At 38.5% G+C, this 24,281-nt stretch overlaps 1 protein-coding gene across 4 annotated transcripts in view; it reads right to left on the reverse strand.

Annotated features, from left to right (window-relative positions):
- LOC113054361 (HMG box transcription factor BBX-like) overlaps positions 1-24,281 on the reverse strand; it is a 251,171-nt gene that overhangs the window by 17,078 nt on the left and 209,812 nt on the right. The window lies entirely within an intron of this gene.

The following is a 24,281-nucleotide window of genomic DNA, read 5'->3' on the forward strand; positions in this document are numbered from 1 at the left end:
GCTCGCTAGATCAACTGTCATAACAAACTTAATGCAGTTTCTTGTAAAAATTATCTTTGTTTGGAAAGCAAGCATCTCCCATAGGTATGAGCATGTGAGTGTGTACATAAAATCGTTGTTTATGAGTGAGTGTGTGTGTGCGCAGACGGGCGTCTGTGGGTTTTCGCAGTCTTTCTTATGCAATCATAATGACGTTAATGAAGACTGACAGCTCCACCAGGTTGCACCATAAGGATAAACTCCTTTAACAACCCCGAGAGCAGAGCCTGAGTAAAGATTCCCCTCCAGGAAGATAACAAACAGATGGTTTTCATATTCCAGCAACTAATTCCTCAACAATTAAAAACACAGTAAGACATTAGCATCTAATGAACATTTAAACTACCAGTAAGTGCATCTGCCATTAATTTCAACACAGTAACTTCTTGTTTTGCCTCAATCTGTTCCCTGTTAGGGCTGATTCGTCCCTCCCCCGTCTGAGTTTACTGAAGTATAGAATTAACAACTGTTTTCAATAAGCAGTCAGCATGAGCCTTCCCTGGCACAAAGCCTCAACGCTATTAAAAATTAATTTATGCTGCCAAGACTTGATGTGAGGCAGTAATGGAAAGAGCCTTCAATTTGCCTTCACCATAAAAAAGGTCAAAGAGACCTGTACGCGTTAACCCGGCTCTCGTGAACGCCCACGAAAAGAAGTCAGTCGTCAATGGTTGTTTTATAGATAGCACAATTTTATAGCGCTGTAATCACATTGCACTTAGCGAGTCCATCTGTGAGAAAACGAAGGTAGTTTGTTTCCAACATTGTGCAGGAGGAGGTCAAGCATAACAGATTTTGACTGCATTATACTGATAGAAAGGCACATTAATTCACACCAGCGCTTTGCGAACAAATTCTGCCATACAACAAGACTTTTTATTTGAATTTACTACGATCTCACCCTGGCGCCCGCACCGAAGCTACACATCCATTACGAGCGCTGCTACAACAGTCCATAAGCCTAAATGTGTTTTATAGGGACTCTCTCGAAGACATTGAGCACAATAGCTCAGAAGTTTCCATATAACAGACAGTTGTAATGGCCCTTAAAATGTGAAAGTGGGAGCAGTGGATTTCAATGGCACTCCTGGAGAATGGTGCCTCAATCTGAAATAATACGGACATGCATTAACGGCTTGCTTGTAAAAGCAATATCAGTTTATATCGGGATGGAAGTACTTTTAAAAAGGAGAACAGAGCAGCTTAAGGCGAGAGCTTAGATGAGCATCCATTCAAAGTTATCAAAAGTCTGATGGTATAAGGAGATGGTGTGTTTTGCTAAGCATATTCGAGAAAAAAGAACCCACTGGAAGCACTAAACAGTACAGTTTTGGTAGAAATTAAGAGGTTCCTCAGAGGTTGAAACAAAGCTTGAGTAACAGGGTTTAGCATCCTTTGAAATCCTGACTAGACTCTTAAAATGGCTTTTGAAGCTTTTATAGGATTATCGTTAGCACATGTAGTCAATTATGTCCTTAGCCCACTTGCTGAAAAGTGCTTGGCGCTGTTATGATAAAATTTTACAAGTCTATTGAACAATTCCCAGAGGCTTGGCCCACAACCCGATGCAGTAAAACACAAAGACCGACTCCGCCCGCACTGGTCTTTTAAACGGCAACCGTTCGCAAACCCCACAAACCCCTTTTCATCTAAACCCCTGCTTTGAACAGCTCGACTGACCCTTCGCTTCCAGTGGAAGCCCTTGGGATTCTGTTGCTATTGGCTTCTGTTCTTCCTTAGTTACGCACTACAGCAGCTGTGGAGCTCGAGAGTAATAAAACCCGGAACAATGTGGTTTCAGCACAGCTAAACCTGTCCTCCAAGGAGCTGAAAAAGAGAGAGTGAGAATCCCACTAGAGCGCCAATGAAAGAGGATCTCATTTACCTAAAAAGCGCTTATAAATGTTTAATTTGCTTTAACAAGTAAATTAACAAGTCCCTCATTCAGGAAGTTTTACAGTTGCCTGCCACCGAGGGACAGCCATGAAAGTTTTATAGATAATCCACTAGTGTGCAAGGCTGCTTGTAATAAATTGTCTATTTTTCCTTCTGCAGAGTCAAATCCCTGGTTTCCAATGACTACACTTTAAATATCTCCCTCTCTGCTTTCTTTTCAGCACAATATAACGCCTGTTTTAACACTGGAGCAGACGGCGGCCCGTAGAGGAAGAATTATCCTGGTCCTTGTGGAGGTGATGAGGGTCTGGTCTATATGAGTCAACGCTGGTTAACCTTCAGCAGACGATGTTAAATACTCTAGCCTTCATCTTAAGTTTACCCAAAAATGAAGATTCACCCTCATGTCATTCCAAACCTCTTTGACTTGCTTTCATCTGTGCAAAACAAAAGAAGATATTTTGAAGAATGTTTTTAAAATATCTAATATCAAATGAGATTGATTGATAAAAAAAAAATATATTGTGAAATCATCTGACTTTAGACTTTTAGTAATAACTGTAACTCTCACATCTTCATGTAAGGCTGCACAATAAAAAACAAAACAAAACCCCTCCAAAAATGACGAACATGGCTGAGTGTGATTATCAAATTGCAAAAGCATTTAATAAAGAATTTGCACTGCGTGTGAAGTGTGGCAACTTGTGATCCACACAAACTCATCTTTGCATCTGCTCTGAGTTTGGGTTGCTTATAACATGCATGTGGGAAAATAACCTGCACCTGAATCATCGCTAATGTCTAATCTCCTTGGAATTTTCCGCTAAAATAAAAGCTTGATGGTTTGATGTTTGAAAACCAAGAAATTAAGACAATTCACAATTATTTTAACAATTTATGTTTAATTTACTATTTACAATTTAGTTTTGTCAAATTATTATTATTAATTGTATATGTAAATAACATATAATATAAATAATGTTTTATTTTTCAGTGAATTTGTTTTACATTTGTAATAATAAAATATTAAATTATTCTTATTTTATAGTCATTGTAATAAAATTCACAAATTATTTGGCTAAAAACAATCCCAGTAAAAAAAAAAAAAAACTTATTAAAATATTTATTTAGAAAGAAGAATCACAGTTCGATTTCTTGCCCCATAACTCTCAGGGCATATTGCTGAAACACAAGTCTGTAAATAGGTCAGAAAACACAAAGCTTTTGACTTTGTTCCCAATTAGTGAATTAAAAGACCCTGCATGAGCTTCCTGGACCTCCATCTGAGCGGTCTGGTTTTCTGGCAGCCAGCAGTAGTTGGATAGCGCTGTGAGCAGTTAACCTGAGTGAGCTCACACCAAAGACAACAGCGCTTGACAGAAGGATGCAGGGGCCATCATAGCTGGTGCGGCATGGTTGCAAATGTTCCGTCATTGCTTAGACAGCAACTGTGTCACCCGGCAAACCAACATGGCCCTGCTATGACCTCCTCAGCTCTGAGGGCTGGGGCTCTAAACCGCCGCAGACAAGCTGCCTGTATCGCATCCGATCTAAAGTAGCAGCCCGTCAACAGGGATCAGGACTCAGAGGCTAAAAGGCCTGTGTGGCTGTTTATTTAGGCTAACATTACGCCTGAGTACGTACTGCGGCGCGCTTCCGCTCACACATTGTCACGTTTATACTAGATGACCCTGTCCTCACAAAGACTCTGGGTTATATTGGCCACCTCCCTCCGTCAAAGCTACATTCGGCATCTACATTCCCCCAAAGCCTCAATTTCGTTGAGTGACATCACATCCTAAATGTCAGCAGAATCAATTTTGCGGGAATATTGCAGCTTTCATCAGCGTCTCCCGTTCCCCAAGGTGCGACTGCCATGGAAATTTTCCAAGGCTCCCCTCTTCGCTGTCGCTAAGCTCAAGTGAGACGCGACGACCTTTGGTGACCTTGTCAGGCGCTGATGTCATGATGGCAGAAGGGATCCTAACTGACGATTTCCATTAGCTTTAACCTGCCTTTCATTCCACCTGTGTGAGAATGCAGATGCTTTTAAGAAGCAAAAGAGAGCCAGAGTCTCTCAACAGAGGCCTGAGGGTAAATGAACCTTGAAGGTAGAAAGAAAAGAGAGATAGATGGAGTGAAAAAAGAGAGGAAGAGGTGGACAGGGAGTAAAAACAGGGCAGAGTGCAGTTTAAACTTCATAACTCACAGAAATAGCAGCGTTTACTCACTTTAGCTGTTGCATCGAGAACAAACCTACGGACGCATTTATACGGATATAAAACTTAGTGATGTACAATGACATTATAGAGAAATCAATATGCTTTTAACATCCACCCTCTGCTTGTGCTCAGCAGTACTCCAGTTCAACTTCTACAAATGGCTCTATAATGTGACGCTCCTGCATACTGATATATGGGGACAATTCCCAGATTTAATAATGAACTGAATAGCAGAGGAGGGAAGTGGGATATTATGAGCGACGGAGACTTCAATTCTCTTAGATCATATGTGAACAGCTAGTTATGGTGCTCAGAATAACAATAAAAGATGAGGTCGTCAGGCTGTGAACACCACACATATACTGGACAGACACAACTAGTCTAGGAATCGGTTTGCAAGACCCTGACAGGACCCCGTTGTTTGGGCAAGTATTCACATAAGATGTTTTTCCCATGCAAACTGTCTAGCTACTAAAACAGAAAACAGTCAACATGCTATTTAAAAGCACAAGAATGAATATCAAAACATGACAAGAAAAAACAAATTTAAAAAGAAATAAATTAAAATAAAATAAGAAAATAATAATAAATAAAAAAAATGATATAATAACAAATGCATAGATAAAATAGATAAGATAAATAAAATAGGAAAATAAATAATAAATAATAAAAGAAAAATAAATATAAATAAATAAATAGACAAAATAAGAAAAAAAGAAAATATAAAATAAGGATTCAAAAACTAAGATGAAACAAGAAAGAAAAAGAAAGAAAAATTCTAAATAAATAAATATATAAAGTTTGAAAAGTAAATAAATTAACTAAGTAGGTAAAACGCTAAAATAACCATAAAAATAAGGCACAATGTGGTGTATATTTACTTGAAGGAATTTTCTGTATGTATGTTTTACATGTGTTCGCCCTGTATTTAGAATTTTGAACTTCATTGTGTTGTGTTGGCAGAAATGAAGCAAAAGAACTGGGTCTTGGAAGCCTAGTAGATATTTCCCAGAATGCAGCAGATGCGTAGAGGGCAGACCATCAGAGAGGAGCCAGAGAATTTAAACTAGCAGGCCAAGTGCTTATCACTACATAACATTTCATCAAAGAAATTTGTGTGCAATTAATTACCTTCCCAGGCCTCTGCGATCCGGCTGTAGTTGTAACACAGCTATCAGCTTTCGGCTCGCCATCTCACTAAGCCTCGCTCACGGTGCCAAGTCGCATCCCCCAACACCAGCCAGCCTCGATAAAAGAGAAGGAAAAAAAAAACTCCTCTCTTCTCAGCTTGCAGGGGCTCTCATTCCTCTTTTTTATTGCCATTTATTTTCCTCTAGGAATTCACTGCCAGTATATTGGCAAGCCTTCCAGTAGATGGAAGCAATGAAATTTAGCGCAGACACTTAACACCGGGTCAAGACATACGCGCGGCTCATGTGTGGCAGTAATATGATAAACAGGGGTATCTAGTGTGGTTAAGGCCACTTTTTTTATCCATCTGTCTATGATGAAAGTGCCCGGGTGGAATGCTGTTTATTAGTCGGTTTCTATATATACATTATACATTCTTTATAGCCATTTACATTGGTGGATGTAAACAGGTCAGGACCAGAGTGTCACCTAACAGCCCATACATACAGTACATGCAGAAATCTCTAGCTGAGCATTAGCATGCTAAACAAACCAATGGAAATGGATAATGGAGAGTTGAAGTGAACACGACACAGCTTGAAACAAAACGGTGAATTATTACACAAGTCATGTTGCATCAAAATATCTTTCTTACTGCTGGAGCCGTGGCCTAGTTTGTTCCAATCCAGATCCAGTTTATTTTCAAAGTTTGCCTCCATTTCATTCCATCTCTCCAGTATATAAGTATAAAAGACATGTAGGGTAGAACGATACATTTTTAGCAGTAAAATGATGTGTTTGACTAACTGACACAATAACATTCACATTCCGTATATAATCACAGTTCAATAGAGCTAGATAAGAGCCACTAGCCTGACAGTAGATGTGGGTCTGTGATGTGTAAAAGCACAGGTTAAATGCATAACGCACTTATATGAAAACATAAAACATACTCATTATGCAAAACAAAGCCATTCTATAATTTTAGCTGTATTGTAAGGACAATATTAACCTTTTCCCAACACATTTAACGTCATGTTACAACTTTCCAAATGAAAGATTGTTTAGCAGGAAGTAATGACTTCATTTGAAAAGATTTGATTGATTTACGAAGACTAAAGATGCACATATACTAAAATTGACATCTATTAATATTCTATTTCGTTTAAAAAATAAATAATAAAAACGACTACACTGGAAATAATAAAAAGACAACTACAGAGCTTGACATAGATCATATAAAACAAATAATAATAATAGTAATAATGATTACAAAAACATAAAAAGAACTAAAATCAACTTCAACTGAAAAACACTTCTAGAAGCAGTGAAAGTCAATACATTTTGATAAAAGATTGTGAAAATATTGTGTGGTTTTACTTCTTGCCATTATTGTTTATATATATATACATATATATGTGTGTGTGTGTGTGATACTATTTATGAATTCTGTGGTTTGCACAGACTTTATTATGGGAAAACATGCATGAGTTATGTATGAGGCCCTGATCTGTTTTGATGAAAAATTCTTTAAGCATCATACACCATTAATTTCTTCAGGTGCAGTTTTTTTTTTTTATTTTATTTTACAGTTGCCTTAAAGATAAGGCGTATTATAACTCAAAGATTTTGGTGGGCCATTCTGGGAATGTGGGACACAGGTGATCAGTGTGTGTTTCAGAGTTCACGATTTACACGCTGTTTAAAATAGCTTCCTGCTCTCAGACCTGTCACCACCTACATCACAGACAGAGAGGAAACCAGGGCTGGGGACAGACCGTCCCACCTGTGTCAGCTACAAATTACAGCATTCCCAAGAGCACTTCTTGCCTTGGCCCCATTTCTTCGTGCTTCATAGTTATGCTGCTGTTTTGTGTCACATGAATATTCAAGTGCGAAATTACAACCAGAATGACAGAAAACAACGGTTTATTTGTTGCATTAAGCAGCTCTTTTCAATCTTGATAATAATGCTTATTAAGCAGTAAATACTTATATTAGAATGATTTCTGGAGTATCAGGTTAAAATGAAGACTGAAGTAATGACTGCATAAAATTCAGTTTTGCATCAAAGGAATAAATTACATTTGAAAATATGTTCAAACTAAAAACATGCCGTTTTGGCAAGCATACAACACTTCTTTAAAATTCGACACTTCTTAGAAAATCTTAACACCACCAAAGTTTTGAACAGTAATGTACGTATAATATTATATATAATATGGATGTGTCTTATGTAATTGTGCCCTAACGCACCCAATTAAGATCATGTGAACCTGAAGTCTCCCTTGCATTATTCCTATAATTTAGTCGGCTAGTTATCTAAGCAACCCTGCTTTTGAATAGTTTTTCAGTCAAACATTTCTGTTCCTTTGTTGCCAGACAATGCCAACCTTCATCGTCTCTGTCTGCCCATGACAGGCTTTTCTTTTTTATTGTTATTATTTTTACAGGCTCTTAGGGCCACAAATGTCAACCAGAGGAAAGCAATTATGAGACTAAAATTACTTCCTTACTGTTATCAATCCACTCGGTGGGCCGGGGGACTGGTTAAAAGCCACCGTGTAATGGGGCTCAGTTAGACTTTTCTCCTGGGCCTCTGCCAGGGCTGCTAACCTTGCTATTAAAGGCCTCGACAAGCTTTGTCAATGCAATCTGCGGAATGCTTTGAGTGACAAGCGATCGATACTCTCCACTCTCTGGGGTCATCGGTGGTGGCAGAGCCCTAAGTAATAACACAACCCTGGCTGCCTCCTCCAACTCAAACGCTTCCCCTGACACAATATTTATTTTTTGTCTCTGAGCTCGCGAGCGAAATTCTTGTGCCAATCGAAAACGGGAGGATGGGAGGGAGGAGGTGGAGGAGGAGAGAAATGGAAGGAGGGTCTGACAAATGGCTGTATGTGTGTGCGTGAGGATTGAGAGCGAGGCGCGGGGGAGGGAGGTGCGGGCACAGAGAGCTCAGATAAATCGAAAATGACTGGCTGGTGAGTTGTAATCTGCCAGCGCCGAGCCCCCTGTAGCAACAAGCCAAATGAAAAAGCATGCTGACAGACCACAGAGATGGAGGGCCTGCGGTAGACTGCAGGAGGGAGGGAGTGAGCGAGCAAGCGAGGGAGGGAGAGCAGTGCAAAGGAGAAAGGAAGTGAAAGCCAAGCCAGAGATATTGTTAGGAGAAATGCTTGTTCTCATGCTTGACGGAGAGTATGCTACGCTGTCATATACGATGAACCGCATCTGAAGTCATTTGTGGATGTGGAGGAAGACTTCTATACAATATGCAATAGAAACAAAGCTCTACAACAGGAACATGCATCTCGATTAGCCCGGTTTATATCGTTCTGCCATTAAATATAAAATCAATTACACCTGAATGCAATTACATTTATCTTATAAGAAGTGCTACTAGTGTTTTAATTGGGGTTCCACACTATAAATGCATTTGTGGACTAAAAAAAGCTCAGTCTCTGAGAAGCGCACAATTTGACACACACACACACCCGCACAAAGACAGCTGTCCTGTCCTCTACCAGCAGGTGGAAAACATTCTGACATCCAACTCCAACACAAGAGCTCCACCTACAGCAAATTCTGCTCCACCCACACTCCACACTAATCCTTCTTTGTCTGAACATGGAGATCCACCCTTCTAGAGTATTTACTGCACAGAGGGATGTCAGATCTGGGGCTGACCGTTAATTGTAGTTCATGGGGCCAGGATAAATGGGAATGTCAATTGCATTCCACCCCCTTCTCATCATTTACTGTTCCCTTCCCACAATTGTATAATGCATTACTATACTACAAAGAGACTGAACAGTCCAGAGTTGTAATTGGCCTCACAATATATATATATATGTATAGCTGTGTGTAAATCATAAAAATGTTTTATATTTATAATGTACAATATTTATTAAAATAACCAGATCATTTATATTTCACAAAACATTCAGTATATATCATATACATAAATATATATGTGTGCATGTGTGTTTTTAAAACTTCCACAAAAGAAATGACAATAGCAGTGTAAAGAAGTACAAAAAGTATGTGTTTGTGTGTGTGTGTGTTCTTGCTTGTGTGACATATCAGGACACAACTCTGTATAATGACATGGGGGGTATGACACAGGTATTACAAGGAGAGGGTGTCTTATGAGGACATAACCCATGTTCCCACTTTGCAAAACACTTATAAATCATACAGAATGAGTTTTTTTGAGAAGGTAAAAATGCACAGTTTCCTGTGAGGGTTAGGGGTAGGGTTGGTGTAGTGCCATAGAATATACAGTTTGTACAGTATAAAAACCATTACGCCTATGGGATTTGTGTGTGTGTGTGTGTGTGTGTGTGTGAGTGCATCATAGAATAACAATAACATTATTAATTCTTCATTCTTTTAAGAATTTTAGGCAGCTGGATTATTTTGTTTCTGTCGTGCATGTTTTACATTCTGAGTTCCAGAAGAATGAGAACAGAATTAACTCCACTTGCGTTTCTGAATCAAAAGACAGGGGATGTGTTGACCCCTAGCCTGCACTTTCTCAGCTCACACTGCAAGGTCAGACTGACTAACCGGCCTCTGAGACTCAGTCTTATCACTGACTCAGTAACCTTGCCTGTAAAACAATATGAGACAGGCTGTGAGCAATACTCCAGACTAACACTGCGCTTTCATGGAGGGGCTTTGACTTGTCATTCAGAACTACTCCTCGCCACGGAAAGTAAAGAGATGGCAGGAGGGATGAACAAGATAGAAAGGGCAAAACAAACAGAACAAATTCAGAGCAGGCGATGCCTCCTCCCGTTCCCCCGTTCCCCCCCAATTTCAGGACCCCACGGCTTCCCAGCGGATTGTGTCAGAGAAAGCCATCTCCTTCCCAGCAGGCCCTCTATTCCCCTGCCTGGGCGCAACTTCCCTTCCTGCCGCCCCACTTCCTGTCTCCCCCCACTGCGCTATCTAGGAAATCACAGCCAATGGCAAACCATTTGTCTCTGCGGTATGTTCACTAAGCGTTCGAAGCCCTGCAGAGGGACGGAGCAGGACACGAGCACATTTCCTCTCAGTAAACACAGCAAATGAGTTTTGCAACCCTGTGAGCGGCAATTTGGTGAAGGAATACAAAGATGGGAAACGGACCAATCAAAACGGTTTTGTGAGCCTGCACGAGAAAATTCGGTTTTGCTGTCATCTGAGATGTCCAGATAACTCGACTTTGTCAAAAGAGCATACAAAAGTCTTTCCTTATTATATCAACACGATACTTTGGAAACAAAAAGAAGACAAACACAGAATTTGAATGTAGCATAACCACACTTTTTCCTTTTGTCAGTTAAATAACAGTTTGTTTGACCTTTTCGGCAATGAGTTTCAAGGATGAGTCTTATCCAAACATCCTCCGCAGAGGCAGTCAGGTGGTTATCGGAGTTGAAAGCTACACACAGGATTTCCACCTCCATCAATGGCACGGCCGTGAAAGCATGCCTCAGAGATAAGTGAGGCTTAATTAAGCTTCGTTACATCTAATGAGGGGTGAAAACAAACACATCATGCAAGTCTCTGGACCTTGGCCGAGGCTGATAAGATCGACTGCCCTGCAAGTGACTGATATCAGCATGAGACGCTGTGTAAACATCAGGGAAGAGGGTATATCATGTGAGGGTGTGTGTATGGTTAAGAGTTGTGCGTTGAAGATGTCTGGTGCTTGTATTTCAAAGCCCTGAACCTCTTATCACATCGCCTCTGCGCACTTAAAGAGGTGTCAGTGATAAGCTGTAGTTGAGTGTGCTAAAACATGATTTACAGCTCCTCACGATAACTCTTTTCCTGCCTCTGACAATTTGGGATTTATTCCATTATGGCACTATTCAGAAAGTTAAATGAGGCTTGGCAACCCTTTATGCAAATAGAGCCACTGAAAAGAAAAAGAAAATGCACATAGATGCATTACTATAATATCAATCCTGGTTTACAACAATAAATGACAACAGGATATGCCATTCAAATGTATTTTTTTTTTACGTATTTCTCAGTTAAAAAGAGAGAGAGATTAAAATATAAAAATAAATATATGCAAATGATGCATAAAATATTAAATATGCAAAATATAACAAATAAAAAAGAGGGTTATATTAAGCTGCATTTTATTTGTATTCCATGTAGCCTTGCTTGCATCACAATAAAGGATTTTAAGGGGTGGATAATTTTTTTTTTACACAGTTTTATTTTAACTTATGAATATGATTTCTAAAGACTAATAAACCATGCACAATAACACTATGAACACATTTTATAGAGAGGTCAGTTTGGATTTAAGATCCTATATTATCTATAAAACATTATGATATTGTATTACATAATGAAATTGCACTTTATCTGAATGATTTTTGGAGATGAATAAAGAGTAAAATACAAACTTGACTTCAAGATTTACAATAATAAAAAAAAACAATAAGGAAAAACAAACACACAACTCAGACGTGAGATGTACACACCACAGCCTCTGCTCCAGGCTTGCACTAGAGGAAAATGAAAGCCAATTGTTGTATGAATAATGCAGAAGCAGGCACAATGCAAATGCAGGACACACATGATTCATTTTAAAGCCAAGAGCCAAAAAAAGAGATTTAAAAAGAAAGCAATTGAAGGAAATATCAGGTGCACACACTAAGGTGCATGTGATCTTATAGAGGGGTGAAATGTAACTTTCTGATGAGAAAAAAATAATTCTGAACAGGGTTACCTTGAGTTAGTGTGCATATAATAGTGCATGCAGCAATGCTCTACTGCACAAGCTCTTGTCCTTGAGATGAGGTGAACACACAGAGCATCAGAGCATTGATCCTGCTGAAATCTAACTTGCCTCTAAACATACAGATTGTGTCTGTAGTCTGTGTACGTGGATATCAGGTATCTGGGAAGAGGATGTTACCTCTCTGCTGACCTCTAGGTGGTGCTACATGATCACTGATCAGATCATGGAGCGGCAGGATGGAGGGGAACACAGGGACAGAAAGAAATACTCAGAAAGAGGGGTATAAAATAAGCAGAAAATAAAAGTCAGCCATAACAGTCTCGCAGGTTATATCTATTCTCTTAGAGCGAGCATGAGTAGATATAAATGTGCCTGTGAGGCAGACAGAGAGACAGAGAGAAAGAAAGAGAGGTGTGTCATTGCATACAAATTGCTGTCCTACAGAATAAAATTTAAACCACATTCATAATTCATAAAGCGTTTTAATTTTAGAGTGAACTATCCCTTTAAAGCTTAGAGACGTACAAGGTGTGCTGGGATATTACAATTCAAAGGCTTTTAAACCACACGAAGATCCATTCTAGGTTCAGCAGTGATATTAAATTACTATATAGATATGCAGAGCGACCTTACAGTCCTTATTCTTCTTCCCCCTCTCTCCTTTCACCGCCAGTTCCTTGTATAGCTGCAGGCTAATTGGTTCGATTTTAGATAATTATTATTAAAACCAGAGCAGCGTGGGCACTTTGGCAGATAATTCCCCGGAGGAGGAGGGGTCCGTTTACACTAAGAGCCCCAATCAAGGCTCAGCATCACGCAAAGCATTTCCTTTGTTTTGCTCTGTGTTGCTGGAGTGTGTTATAGGGGATAGAGAGAGAGAGAGAGAGAGAGAGGGAGCGTACGCACACACCGTTACACTTCAAACCAAACACAAAAGCAGAACGGATGTAATGTACTGTATAGCACTGCACCGTAAGTTGGCTATATCACAGACAGATGCTCGGTCATCTGCTCAACAGTAATGCAGATCAGCTTTCCAGGTTTCTTAGCGTCCAAAACCTCCAAGCTTTATTTCAATGACCACACAGACAGCTACTCACACACCAGCATATTCTGTTGAAGGCTTCATCCAGGTTTATATTAAATACTGCTTAAAAGTTAGATTTAAAAAAAAGAAATGTATACTTTTATTTAGCTATGATGAATTAAAATGATGAAAATCGAGAGTAAAATTCTATTTCAACTAAATCTTGTTCTTTTGAACTTTCTGTCTCCACAAAAAAAAATTAACTAAGATGTCAACACTGATGATAATCATAAATGTTTCTTGAGCAGCAAATCAGCATATTAGAATGATTTCTGAAGGATTATGAGACACTAATAACTGGAGTAATGGATTCTGAAAAGGCCACTGCAAATTACAATCGGAGAAATCAATTTAAATAAACACAAAACAGCTATTTTAAACTTTCATATTTCACAATGTTACAGTTTTTACTTTATTTTTGATCAAATAAATGCATCCTTGGTGAACATAAGAGACTTCAAACATAAACAAAATCAAAATAAATCTTACCGACCCCAAACTTTGCATGCTATAAACTAAAGGTACAAGCTTCATAGCAAGCGCAGTAGGAGCGTGCAGTAAGCACACAAACAAACATAGTAATAAACCGACTGATTTAACATTCCTCAATTAAAGGTGAAATGTGTAATCTACACACTATCATCACCAAACAGAATGACAAAAATGCTTTTTTTTTTACTTTAGGGGAAAAAAAGGACATTTTGAAGAGGCTCTACTGCAGTGCAAGTGCTTGACATTTCATCAGCTCAGCAGAATTAGTTTACCATCTGGACATCTTTAGAAAACTTCTCTGGATTTGCTGTGACATGGGATGCATTAATCAAATGCTAAAAACGTACAGCAGTATGTGAATAAGGATGCAGAAACTTACACAAACAAAAGATGGAAGCATGAGTTTCCATAAGATGAAAAAACACTTGTGGATAAAGCATAGTGATTAGTTGAATTGTAATCAGTGGAGTCAGGACCCTATTAACCAAAACACAATGCACTGAAAAGACTGAACTATGCTGACAAACTGAAGAAAACTGATCTTATAGACGATTAAACTCAATTCAAGAATGAAACTGAAAGAGAGCAGATAAAGAGAGCACATGTATTATTAAAGCTCTAACTTCAGATTTAAAGATGGGATAGAAACATTAAAAAGCACTAAGATGACTGATTTTTTAAAAGTCATAAATCCCAGAGGATATCCTCTATCAGTGAATCAAACTTGAATTAATTCAGCTCCACTAATCCTGAGAAGTTCATCAGGCGAAGGCAAATGAGATCCCTAAGCAGTCTCATTTCAAGACCTAAAAAAAAAAAAATCTGCTAAATTGCAGAGCAGACTTAATACAGAGCAATAGAGAGAAACAGGAAAGGGCGCAGGTTTAGGTTGAAAAATAAAGAATATTCTTTGAGGCTAACAGTGTACATTTATTCTTATTTACCTGTAAATACTCTGCTAGGTGTGAAACAATATGTATAATTATATTCTGTGAAAACCTTCTCCAAGTAAAAATGTTATCGGCCTCCACTTTTCTTAAGACTAAGCCATGCACAACATTTTAGCAGGTAATGGATTCACACACACACACACACACACACACACACACACACACACACACACACACACACACACACACAATCTGAACAAGAGCCTGTGGGCCGAGGGTCCTCCTTCAAACCCCAGACTCTTCTTACTCTTCCTCTCTGGACATAAATAATTCATGAGAACATGTAAATACGTTATCTTGTGCATGCATTAATGATCACAGGGAGACAGAGTCTTTCAGCTCCCATAATTAATAAAACATGAAGACTCTGAAGACTGACACCCTTTAGTTTTTTCCAAGTGCACACACATAAGGAGAGTTTGCTGTCAATAGAGACCTAATCGTTGTCCAATTCTTCTCAAACCGTGATCCAAAGTGATCCACAAGTTGATGTGATGAAATGGTCTCTGCTCATTATAAATGAAAAAAAGGTACACTAAATTAATATGCTGAATAATTTGACTTAATCATTAACTCAACATGACAGAAAACAGCAGTCTGGTAAACTACAGAATGCTAAAAGTGAATCTATTTCAAGATGTAAATAAAACAACAATTATTGTAATACATATATTTCACATGCTATTTGAAATACTATTTCAGTCTTTCTATTTAAAAATTCACATTTAATGAAATTTAACATTTCTTTAGAAATATGATAATTACTAGCAATTTCTCAGTGAAAATCGTTTCAAATTAAATCCTACACACAATACATATTCTCTCCCGTCCATCTCATTTACATGGTTTCCTCTTTCCTCATTTATCCACACACACACACAGCACAGGCTCTGAGGGCCAAATGAAGTGACAGCTCTGCCTTGTCGGGTCTTTTTCTCCACAGAGCTTAAGTCTCCCAGACAGCCTGTCAATCAAAATGCCAGAGAGATGACAGCTTCTCCCATTCGCTATCGTGCTGCCGCGGCGACAGGGTGACCTTTCATTGCCTCAACAGCTGCCGGGCATCTTTCTCTCATCACTTTGAGAGAGAGAGAGAAGAGGGTGGGGGGGTGAAGGGGAAAATTGAAGGAGAGAGGGAAAGAATAAAACCAGCAGTTCTCTCACAAGGGAAAGGGACTGTTTCAAAAGCCAATCTGACAGCATTTGGGGGCCTATGGTGTCCAACAATGTGCTTTCTAGGAAGGTATGTCAAAATGACAAGATTCTTTATAGTACAACTAACCAAGATTTTACACCAGTTAGTGATGTCTATTTCACAGATTAATCATTTATTTGAACAAGTAATTTTGAATGATTCAGTCAAAATGATTCAAAAAAGTGTTTATCACTCAAATTTATTTTTATTTTTTTATTATTTTTTTTATTATAGTGACAGGGGAAATGACGGACTAACTCTAAAGAATCAAACCAGAACACTTAAATTTACACTAAATACAACGAACTGTTTGTTTTATTCAGAAATAATAGTCAACAACAAAAACATTCAGCTTAAAAAAAATACTTCGCGACTTTTGGCTAGAGAAAATCGCTGGAAACAAAACGAATCACTGAAGTGAACGGATTCTCTAAAATGATTCAGATTCATAACAACTGCTAGTAGGTCAGCGTGATTATCTTTAGTCACGAAATTTGAAACTAAGCATCTGAAATCCAAAACTGAGGTCTATAATTTCTGAAACTAGGCTAAGAAAGTGGAAAATGAAAAGCATTGCTGATATAATGTATAAAACATACAAACATTCTGAATACATAAACATGAAGTGATGATAAAGTAAATGAATGTGTGTGTTTCTGTGGATGTGCTGCTGAAAGTGTATCATTTTTCTGATACAAACACACACACACAGGAGGACAGCATCATCTGGAAGCTGGGGAGGCATCACAGCACACAGGCTGCCCGCTTGCCTTGCTCAGAGAGTGGGAAAAAGCAGGAGGAAATCTGTTTCCTGTCATCCCCCTTCTTGTCAGTCTTGGTCCAGACATCTTGGATCTCCTCGACCAGCTGCTTGCTGCTCACTCACACAGATGGCTGCTTCTCTTTGATACAAACTCTTTCTCTCTCTGTTCAACTCTCCCCATCTCTTTATCTGACACTAACTTTCCTAAAGAGTTACAGAATGTTCTCTTCAGCAAAAGACACATTACTACTAGAACAAAGAGCTCAGCATTAAAGATGGTCAACATGAGAAAGAGGGCATCTAAAGATCAAAAATTTGGTTTTATTAATTGCAAAAAAGATTTTGATACGCTTACAGATTTTGATAATTGTTTACAGTATGTGATGCATAAAAAGAGTTTGTTTGGGTATCTATTTGTGTGTGTGTGTGTGTGTGTGTGTGTGTGTGTGTGTGTGTGTGTGTGTGTGTGTGTGTGTGTGTGTGTGCGTGTGTGTGTGTGTGGTCACGAAAGGCAGCAAGTTCATTTGAAAAGTATGAATACATTTTGAATTAAAGATTATTTAGTTTACGATAAGATCAATAGCATGCATATAGAAAATATATACATTGAATTGTAACTTTATGCCCGCTTTAACAAATAGACTCTATAGAAGCTTTTTGTCAGTCTATTTCTGAGGGAAATCTGCAGTTTTCCTGGACAGTAAGCATAGCCATTAGAAGCAGACCACCCATCTGACATGGCTTCCATCCACAGCAGAGCATGGATTCTTCATAGAGCTGTGGTAGAATAAAAGCAGCCCATAATCACTGAAATTATCTCTGCATGTTTCTCTGTGAGCGCCGTTTCCAATTCACCCTTTTCATGCCCGCAACTAAAACAAAAACATTCTGATGCAAATAAACCAAAACATAGCGCAATGCAAAACCCATGAGAGATTCACAACATCTTATTTTCTCTGTTTGTTTTTATACTTGTTTAAAAGAGGGTGGATTGTTCCAGTCATCTTTTTCACATCAGGGAGTCTGTCATTAGCCCACACATGTCAGAAGGGGGTAAATCAGTGGCGTTCTGGTCAACAGGGCTGAACCTTCCGCTCTAGAGTTACTCTGCTTTTAGAACAATGCTTGGATGACTGCCGTCAGTTAAACCTCTTTGATTCAGACAGCGGTCAATGGATCATGGAGTATATCCATCCTCGCACTAGACTACTTCTGGACAGCCACCTTCCTGCAGAGTTTAGCTCCAACTTTAAAGGTGCTGTATGTCATTTCTTTGACTGTACTAAAATATAAATACCATTTTTGCAGATTTATAGAAAACATTCGAAGTTCAAATATGTGTTTCTTCATAAAACAGAGATACCACCAGTTATTCCATGTTGAAGTGTGCATTCAGTGTCGGAATGTCAGGTTTTGTTTTTGTTTTTTTGGTCTCTGTGATTCTGCCCAATGGCAATTTACCAAATAGTGTTTTGACACTCCAGGTTGCCAGTTGGTGGCAAGAACAGCGTATTGCAGCCATGGAAGCCAGAAAATGAACTGGGTCAATGAACCCCCCCGACCTAAAAAGCCTCGCCATCCGTCTTCATGGCCTGAATCAAAAGAGTTCTCTCAATCTCTACCTTCACACACCAGGGAGCAGAGCAGTCAGGTGGTTGTCAGGGTTCCCATTAGGGATGGGCATGATTAATCGACGATCGATAATTGATCGTTAAGATCATGATAATTGATCGTTAAGATCATGTTAATTTGTTATCGATTAATCTAAAGCATTTTTTTTATCTAATGCAGGTTGCGTAGTGCGAGTCTTGAAGCAATTACATGAATTTCACTTTGTGGCAGCAATTAAATATTTTACCACCAGGGTGCAATATTTGACACCCTACTCGGTTATCTGTAATCTTCCGTTTTGATTTCAAAGAGTAATCATGAAGATGTCACGGCTAAGTGTGGCGTGTGACCATTTTGATTTAAAAAGCGAACTAGTTAACTGCAAACATTGCGATGGGGTGTTTAAGTACAACTCGGCCACGACTCAAATGATGTACCTGTGCATCCCGGCAACATCAGTTCCCTCAGAGCGGGTGTTTTCAGCGGCTGGACTGACGGTCACCAGACACCAGATCATATCAACATGCTTATACGGTATTTCTCTAATGTTTTTTTTTGTTATTGTTTAACATGATTCTTTTATCATTATTATTGTTTTGGAACAAATGAGGTCTCTGTTTAAGAACGCCTGCTAGCAGCTGCAGGTTCCGCTGCTTTACAGCACTGCATATGCACGCGCATATATGTTCGGTTTGCCTGAATGTAGTTTAACTGTCTGCCACAAGTTGATCTTGTAATAAAGGTCTCACCGAGGAAAAACACGCTGTATTTTTGTATTCATTGCATTTTTTAATTATAAAAATTAAATAATTATATTATAAAAAATATTAATGATTAATCGATAGTCGATCATTAATTCTCCCGACGATCGACTAAGAAAATTTAATCGAATGCCCATCCCTAGTTCCATCCCTCATCCGATCTCCTGTCCAGAGTATGAACCCCATCACTTTTTCATTTCAAACCCTCTCTTTCCACGTCTGTCTAGCATTCACACACACTGAATTATGAGCTCTGTTAGGTGGCATGTTAAATTATAGCAGTTCACATGTTATTTAAGCACACTTGGGCATTAGAATGTGAGGAGCACAGAAAAGACAAGAGCTGGAGAAGGAGAGAGATATAGGCTTCACATAAAATGGAAGTCCTGTGTGATTGACAGGGTCTTGAACAGAGCAATATGAGGCTGACACTGTCAAATAAAACAGACGGCATACATTTAGTATGCTCACAGATCATACGTTTCACAGATCTCTGATGTCAGACAGGCACACCCACCTCTCTAAGATCACACATACTTACATCATTAGCAAACACTCCAAAAATAGGCACTTGTGGTTAATTTTTGCAGTGCATTATTATTGTTGTTGTTGTTTAGCACTATGCGCCAACTTTGGTGGTGTTAATTGTACTCTATTTATAAAGTTCAAAGTGTGTATTTTTTAGGCCAACATTTAGAGAGCAAGGTGATAATTCAATGCTTTTTTTCTTTTTTTTTCGCAAGATATAATCAATTTAATCAATTTATCAAATTAGACTTAAATTATCAAAATTTATAATGAAAAAAAAAATCCAAACAGAAAATGTGTATTGTCCACTAACAAAGAGGAACTGGATTTCCCACATATGAAACAGACATACTTCTGTTAATCAGCTTAGCAGGCACAGTTATTACCCTATACTGGAAATATAAAATATGCCAACATGTAAGCCAATATATCAGTCTAATATATGGGTGTAAGGTACATGTCACGTTTCACTCGTAAATAAAAAATTATTCAGATAAAATAAAATAAATTCTGAAGTAGTTAAATGTGAGTATATATATTCTTCACAAACTCAATTTACAGCAAACACAGTACAATAAAATAAAAAATAAAAACCAATCAGAAAGATAAGTGATTCCCTATACCAGATCTCCAACTTCTAGGTTGCCCCACATCAGAATCAACCCTGCAACCTTTGTGTAGACAACTGAGCTCTCTAACCATTAGGTTTCATCATCCCTGTTTGACCTTCAGTACAGTGTAATGTATCAGGTCTGTGGGTAACTGGATCAAGTTCAGATTTCACAGTGCTGATCCTATGCACATGTGACCTTTGATGATCTTTTGCAATCTAAGAGTTTTTATGAGCAACAATCCAATAACGGAATGACGGCTGTCTTTCACAATTTAGGTAACTGAGAAAAACATCCAAACTGGGTTCACATCATGTTTTTCACAAAGTAACACCATGACTTTCTCTCTCTCTCTCTCTCTCTCTCTGAAGAATAGAATATCAGCCTCTATTAAAGTTTAACACAGCTGACAGGACAGGGGCATGACCTGATTCAGACAGACACACATACAGTATATACACAAACAAATCACATCTGATGAATTTTACCATCTGGCTCAGTCTCAGCAGATTTCTCTCAAATAATGCAACACATCAGCAATAATGATATCAAGAAGCTCTTTCATATCACCGTGCAAAGGCGCTGCATAAGGGCAGCTCTTAACAGTGAAAAACATGTTTAAATGAAAATTTAAACCCTGGCCCTTGGTGGCAGAGTCAAGTTCAATTAAATATTCAATGCTTCAAAAAGCAGACATAATTATTTAAAAATGCATGAGAGTTTTTTTTTTTAAATCATCACACACATACACACACATACACAGATATCAATATACCAGCATCACTGTTATCAACAGATCAATGGCAGGTTTAAGGTTACAGGACCAGCATGACTCAGAGGGCTGTGAACCCTGTTAAACACCCGATCGAAGAGTGAACGAGGAAAAATTCAAGCTATGAAAAACAAAAGGAAACAGTACTGACTCACCTTCTCGTTATATTTGAACTTGACATAGAACCAGCTGGACTTAATCATGGTGTCGGCTGTTGGCCCAGAGCGTGTAGTGCACCGAGGGTCAGCAATACAGGTCAGATGGGTTGATCCAGTATCGGTGCAGAATGCAAGAGGATGGAGGTCTGAATGCAGTCGGTCTGCTCCTGCAGAGCTCAATTCCTCTGTCTGCTTGTGTTTCTTTTCGTTCTGCTCTCTAACTCACTTACTCTCTCTTGCTCGCTTTGCTTTCTGCTTGTGCTTCTCTCTCTCTCTCTCCCTCCCTCTCTCCCTCTCGTTGTGTTGGCAGGATGTCAGCCCATCTCTTCAAATAAGCTTCAGCTGCGTTCATCAGCAATGGCACATGCCAGAGAGCCAGAGGATGTGCAGTCTCTCGTTCCCCACTCTATGAGTCCCACAATCTGTTTTCTGTCCTTTATGGTTTTATGACAGCTTGACAATCTTCTAAGAAAATATAAGGCCAAAAGTCTCTGACTGAAGAATTTTTCTCTCAGCCAGCCATATGATTTACACACTCTCATCTACCTTTTACCTTCTGGCATCTTCTGTCTATCTCTCTATGTCCTCTCTCAGCAATTACAGTATTGTTCAAAATAATAGCAGTACAATGTGACTAACCAGAATAATCAAGGTTTTTCGTATATTTTTTTTATTGTTACGTGGCAAACAAGTTACCAGTAGGTTCAGTAGATTCTCAGAAAACAAATGAGACCCAGCATTCATGATATGCACGCTCTTAAGGCTGTGCAATTGGGCAATTAGTTGAATTAGTTGAAAGGGGTGTGTTCAAAAAAATAGCAGTGTGGCATTCAATCACTGAGGTCATCAATTTTGTGAAGAAACAGGTGTGAATCAGGTGGCCCCTATTTAAGGATGAAGCCAACACTTGTTGAACATGCATTTGAAAGCTGAGGAAAATGGGTCGTTCAAGACATTGTTCAGAAGAACAGCGTACTTTGATTAAAAAGTTGATTAGAGAGGGGAAAACCTATAAAGAGGTGCAAAAAATGATAGGCTGTTCAGCTAAAATGATCTCCAATGCCTTAAAATGGAGAGCAAAACCAGAGAGACGTGGAAGAAAACGGAAGACAACCATCAAAATGGATAGAAGAATAACCAGAATGGCAAAGGCTCAGCCAATGATCACCTCCAGGATGATCAAAGACAGTCTGGAGTTACCTGTAAGTACTGTGACAGTTAGAAGACGTCTGTGTGAAGCTAATCTATTTTCAAGAATCCCCCGCAAAGTCCCTCTGTTAAAAAAAAGGCATGTGCAGAAGAGGTTACAATTTGCCAAAGAACACATCAACTGGCCTAAAGAGAAATGGAGGAACATTTTGTGGACTGATGAGAGTAAAATTGTTCTTTTTGGGTCCAAGGGCCACAGGCAGTTTGTGAGACGACCCCCAAACTCTGAATTCAAGCCACAGTACACAGTGAAGACAGTGAAGCATGGAGGTGCAAGCATCATGATATGGGCATGTTTCTCCTACTATGGTGTTGGGCCTATTTATCGCATACCAGGGATCATGGATCAGTTTGCATATGTTAAAATACTTGAAGAGGTCATGTTGCCCTATGCTGAAGAGGACATGCCCTTGAAATGGTTGTTTCAACAAGACAATGACCCAAAACACACTAGTAAACGGGCAAAGTCTTGGTTCCAAACCAACAAAATTAATGTTATGGAGTGGCCAGCCCAATCTCCAGACCTTAATCCAATTGAGAACTTGTGGGGTGATATCAAAAATGCTGTTTCTGAAGCAAAACCAAGAAATGTGAATGAATTGTGGAATGTTGTTAAAGAATCATGGAGTGGAATAACAGCTGAGAGGTGCCACAAGTTGGTTGACTCCATGCCACACAGATGTCAAGCAGTTTTAAAAAACTGTGGTCATACAACTAAATATTAGTTTAGTGATTCACAGGATTGCTAAATCCCAGAAAAAAAAAAATGTTTGTACAAAATAGTTTTGAGTTTGTACAGTCAAAGGTAGACACTGCTATTTTTTTGAACACACCCCTTTCAACTAATTGCCCAATTGCACAGCCTTAAGAGCGTGCATATCATGAATGCTGGGTCTTGTTTGTTTTCTGACAATCTACTGAACCTACTGGTAACTTGTTTGCCACGTAGCAATAAAAAATATCCTAAAAACCTTGATTATTCTGGTCAGTCACATTGTACTGCTATTATTTTGAACAATACTGTATATTGCTATAACCATACAACATTGACTCTTTTCAATATATAATGTTCCCTGACACCAAATGTCTGAGCCTACAATGAAAATCTGGGATTCTAGCTCTAATTTAAACCAGCAAATACATTTTGGACAACATTTTAGATTTTGAAAATGTGAAACATTTGAAACAAACAAGAAATAAACGGAATAAGGAATATTTCAGATCCTGCACTATTTCTATACAACCAAATGTATGACTAACCATAACCATTTTTTAACCAAGGGTCAGATTTCCTTCTTCCACACAAGATTCTCTTAGGATCAATCTCAAATCACACTGGATAAGATGATCATCAGGTTTGCACAAACTTGTATATATATTTAACTTTCATTTGCTACATAAATGTGCATGATGTAATGCAACATTCTCTAGAAAAAGGCACAGCTGCTGAGTCAGTTTGCGAGTGTGGATCTGTTTGGTTCATTTTTATATCTGATGAACAACAGTGCATCAGGAGATCAGACATCTAGTCAGAAATCGATCAATATGAATTGAACTGAGTGTATCCACTATTCTATATGTAAATTACCTCTGTTATGATTGGCTAACCTCTTTGCAAGTGAAAAACCACCCAGAGTGCATTGCCTTGATATGTAAACATGGGTGGTCATACGTTAATGTGCTCATGATTGTGACATCAACACAGCTAACAGTTCTATTTTTTTTTTGAATTTGCAACACATTTAATTACATAATGTGACGTATTTTCAAATACACAGTATATCCAAAGAGAAAAAAAGATTGGAAATTGAATGGACTGATAATTTGCACGGACAAAGCATTCACAATTAGACCAGAAACATGCAATGTGTAAGTAATTAGGGTGTATTCTGATTTCATGTTCACTTTAAATATGTCCAAACCATCTATTTTTTTTTTTTTTTTTTTTTTTATAATTGTTTTTTATTATGCAAATACAAAGAAAACAGAGAGATTGTACAATAATCAACCTGGTTTTCCAGCCAAGTTCATTCAAATGTTTACCAGTACTTAACAATAACCTCTATACAATAGGGGAAAAAAATAAAATAAAAAATAAATTA

The sequence above is a fragment of the Carassius auratus genome, chromosome 35 (assembly GCF_003368295.1).
Source record: "Carassius auratus strain Wakin chromosome 35, ASM336829v1, whole genome shotgun sequence".
Classification (NCBI taxonomy): domain Eukaryota; kingdom Metazoa; phylum Chordata; class Actinopteri; order Cypriniformes; family Cyprinidae; genus Carassius; species Carassius auratus.